We start from the raw sequence: 4,939 nt of genomic DNA on the forward strand, positions 1-4,939 counted from the left end.
TTGAATTATAGTTTCATCCATGTCACTTAAGCAAGCAATAGCCACCTCTGAGAATTAAGTATTGAAAAAGAAAAACTTCTGCTAGTTCCGGGGGGGTTGGAGGCTCTCCGGGAGGGGGGTGAGCTGGGAGGAGACCGTAATGTCAGTCAGTGCCTTACTTCCCTGTGGGCACTCTGAGCTGGGTTTGCTGGCCCTTATCTTACTGGAATTAGGCTTGGTTCTTCCCTCTGCTTTACCGTCCACATCCGATCATGGACGAGGTCCGATGCATCTCCATTCTGAAGATCTCTCCTCCCTTGCCACATGGTTCCCCTCCCACCACCCAGCTATCGGTCAACTGGATCACAACTTCTGTGGATCTTCAAACCACAGTCCTCTGGTTAAAACCTTCTCTTGGCCTCCTTCCACTGTCAAGATAAAGTCCAGACTCCTTTCTGTGACTGGTAAGGATCTCCACCCTCACACGCACCTGTCACACTCAGCACACTCTCCCTAGCCTCAGGGTCTCTGCACATGCAGAACCCTCCTTCCCCTCTCCCCCTCCTCCTATGTGAGCTGCCTCGTGCCCTCTTGTTGTTGGTGTCTCCATGCAGACCTCTTCCTCCAAAGCTCCCGGTCTGGGCTGGTGCCCCTCCCTCATAGCTGGCTTCGGCCCACTGGCCCGCTCATCTCTGCGCTTGCCACCCAGAGTTCCAATCGGCCCATATGTCTGAAACTTCCCCACTAGATATTTCAACATTAACAAGGCAAGAGACGAGTCTGTTTTTGTTCATGGTTGCATTTTTTTTTTTCGGAAGGTGAATGGCGCGTAAGTGCTGTGTAAATATTTTGTTAGCGGCTGAGTCCATGTACCCATACATCTTCCAGAAGCAAGACGGCCCCAGAAGATGGGAACCACTAGCTGGGGGCAGTGCCAATTTGACTTGGGGACCCCAAGGCACCTCCAGTTTAGGCTTTCCTTTTGGGGTATTGTGTTCCTATAGCCTATAGGACTGAGGACTCCCACAGCTGGTGAGGCACGATGGTGGTGCTGGCAAGGGGCTTTCGTTCAAAACTCATTCCAGAACAAAGCCTTTAAGAACCTTTAAGAGTGTCCTTCATACAGTGTGACCTGGAGAGCCCTGGTCCAGGACTCCCTGTGTCTCCATTACCTTATATGTTCATTTACGATAACCACTTTGATGAAGTTGTACCGAATGAAATAATGGGTTTAAAAGTACTACTTTTAGGGGCGCCTGGATGGCACAGCGGTTAAGCGTCTGCCTTCGGCTCAGGGTGTGATCCCGGCGTTATGGAATCGAGCCCCACATCAGGCTCCTCCGCTATGAGCCTGCTTCTTCCTCTCCCACTCCCCCTGCTTGTATTCCCTCTCTCGCTGGCTGTCTCTATCTCTGTCGAATAAATAAATAAAATCTTAAAAATAAAGAAGTACCACTTTTAATCCTTCATGACACAAAGAGAATTAAAAAAAGAAAATTAAACATACAGATAAGAAGCATACAGATCATTAAAATGGCATCCAGAATATGCCATAATATTATAGAATATTATTGATATAAAACCCCACATAAGCAACATGATGTTTTCCAAAATCTCTCCTGAGATTTTTCTCTGGAGATTAGCTTGTGGTGACAGGTGCTAATCTTATAAAATATCAGAATAGCTAAGATGACTGCATTAGGGCACTTAAGAAAAGACTTGGGTATCATTCAGACCTCTGTAAATAATAAAATTTAAGTGACCAAAACAGACATCAAATGCAAATGTATAGTAACTGTTGGAAATTAAACCTCCCAATTTGATAAATACTCCAATAATACTTTCTCTTGAACTTTCATGCTCTTGCCCATGCTGGTTATGTGACTTGGGGACGTGTCTGTTGAGTTAAAACACACGCACTGTAGATGTGAACATCACTGATACGCCGGCTGGAAACCTCTCTAGATATGGAGTCAAATACGTCCGAGTCACGCTCCCTGAATGACCAGCTGCATAGTTACTTAGTGAGAACCACTTGAACGGGGTGGGAAGAGAGGCAATAGAAACAGACCACTGGACAACGGAACGGCTCTAAAGCTCTAAGTATATCACTCCTCACCCCAACAAGCAGAGGCGTTAGGGACAGGCTCAGAGGATCCAAGCACCTCCCGCCTTCACGGAGCTCAGGCATCCACCGAGGCGCCCCCGGCGTTTGAACCCACGCACGCTGCTCCCAGCGCTATCGACCCCTCCCTGCAACACACTTTTTTAACTTCAAATGTAAATGGGACTTTTTTCCATGATCATCTTTTTTTTTTTAAGGATGATTTATACTGAAGAGTAATAGAAAAGAAAGAGATTTCTAAAATAGAGCCAATGGAATCACGTTAATTTTACATGTTGGAATAACATAATTGGCTTTCTCATTCTTAAAACATAAACTTTTGAACAACCCACCAGCATATTTCGACTCAAATCCAGCCACAACCTTCAGGAAGTCCTGAGTCAGGAAGACGAGATTAGGTAAATGTCCCTCAAATCATTTTAACGGGGGGCAACGGAAAAATGCCCGTATAGATTTCCTTGGGAGAGATGATCCAGTCCTGTCTAATAGAAGGTAACCTTGATGTTTAGTAAGTCCCCCAGTGTTTTGGGGGGGAAAACACTTATGGATAACTTATATCTAAAATAATATTTAAAAGGTATATTTAAAATATTTCACATATATTTAAAACAATACACTTTGTAAGATTCTTATGTTAGATCAAAAGTAACTGCAATCACAGGAACAAAAATAGAATTTATCCTAGAGTGTTTCTATAGGGATTACCAGTAATTTATGACTGGGCCTATTTCCATGTTTGTTATTCCTACCCATAAACAGCTAGTATTTGAAGTAGTAATTATGCGGTAAATACTGCAGTTTAATGGTGTGCGATGGTAAAGATCTCTGGATAGATCCCTTTGCACTCACATCACCTGCAGACGCCACACTTCCTTGTAGGACGTCTCAGGTCAGGAAAGGGCATTAATTATTTTAAAATAAACTGTGGGAGAGGACAGTTACGGTCTCGCTGGGTCGCTTGTATTTGCTTTTTAAAAATAATAGCTGCCTTTTTTTTTTTAATTATGTAAGTAAGATGGAATGGCAAACGCTGAAAAACATAAGAAGCAAAAAAAAAAAACACCAGGAATCCCACGTGTTTCCTAAGCTAAGATAACTGCTGGGAACATTCTGCTGGCTATATTTCAACACTCTTTCCCTGCAAAAAATGGACTCATGCTATATACTCTCTTGCAGCTTGCTCTTTTCACTCGGCAACATGCCATTCCAGGTATATAAATCTACTTGAGCGGTATCCTTCTTAACCATATAACACTGTTTCGTTTTCTTAGTACATTTCTTTCTTTTTTTTTTTTTAAGATTTTATTTATTTACTCGACAGAGATAGAGACAGTCAGCGAGAGAGGGAACACAAGCAGGGGAAGTGGGAGAGGAAGAAGCAGGCTCATAGCGGAGGAGCCTGATGTGGGGCTCGATCCCAGAACGCCGGGATCACGCCCTGAGCCGAAGGCAAGACGCTTAACCGCTGTGCCACCCAGGCACCCATCTTAGTACATTTCTAAGGGTTCCCAAAGCGAAAGACAATCAGAACCAAGTTCCATTTCTGTTTTTAAAAGGCTGATGGGGCGCCTGGATAGCACAGTCGTTAAGCGTCTGCCTTCGGCTCAGGGTGTGATCCCGGCGTTCCGGTTGAGCCCCACATCAGGCTCCTCCGCTGGGAGCCTGTTTCTTCCTCTCCCACTCCCTTGCTGTGTTCCCTCTTTCGCTGGCTGTCTCTCTGTCACATAAATAAATAAAATCTTTAAAAAATAAATAAATAAAAGGCTGATAGGTCATATGACTTGAACATTTTCCCCGGGGAAACCAGAACAGTCTGAACACCTGGGAGGGCAGAAGCTGCCTTGCTGAGCTTTCCCCCGCACGCACTTTCTGTTCCTCTGCCCTTCCGTGCAGGACAGCCAATGCAAACGAACGCAACGTCAGATGCAACCAGCTTTGTAGACCCACCTCCAGTCTCTGCTCCTGACTTCATGTCTTCACAGTTCCCATTCAGCACACGGAGACCCCAAGCATGCGTCAAAAGCCCAGGCGATAAAGAAAACAAGAGTGAAAATTACATCTTTCAATGTTATTGACAGAAAAGCGTTTGCAGGGAAGGGTCTGAAACCTCTTCTCTCCTCATTCAGCAACAAGAAATTACAGTCCTAAAAATAAAGCAATCTGCTATTTTAAGCACAGAATGCAATCATTCTAAACGTCAGGGGCAGGAAAGCAGTCATTCAATTCCTAGTAATTTCTGGTAATTAATACATAAATTTCCTCTCTATGTAATACAGCTTAGTCCCTGAAGTAAACACAATATATCATCTAAAATGTACACGACAACAATTCACGCCTTTTCCTTGCTTAACTTGAAATGAACAGCAATGCTCACTTGGTAAGCGGGAGAAAGACAGCATAGAGGATTTTCACCAACTCCCCCTGGGCTGGCCTGTGCCCGTGATTCTCAGAGGGCGGCCCCCACCAGTAACACCAGCCTCACCTGGGAATTTGTAGTAAATGCACGTTCTCAGCCCTCCACCCAGACCTTCTGTATCAGATGGTGGCACCCAGCGTTCTGGGTTTGCTCAAGCCTGCTGGATGGTTCTGAGGCTCACCCAAGTCTGCGCCCTGCTTCTGGTCACTCGTAGGCACACCGTGCATGCCCACGGAAACTGCCCACTCAAGTCCAGGCCACTGTCCAGCAGGCCCGAGGACCCCTGCTCCCGAGGCTTGCGTTAAATATTTACGGAGTCAGTTATGTTTCTTCTAAAGCCTGTTAATGCCATTTGTACTGGCTATTATATTTAATTTTTAACAGCTTCTGTATTTTAAATGTGGTCTGTAAGGGAATAG

The sequence above is a fragment of the Ursus americanus genome, chromosome 32 (genome assembly GCF_024610735.1).
Source record: "Ursus americanus isolate L20-20 chromosome 32, mUrsAme1.1.p, whole genome shotgun sequence".
NCBI classification, from domain to species: Eukaryota; Metazoa; Chordata; class Mammalia; order Carnivora; family Ursidae; genus Ursus; species Ursus americanus.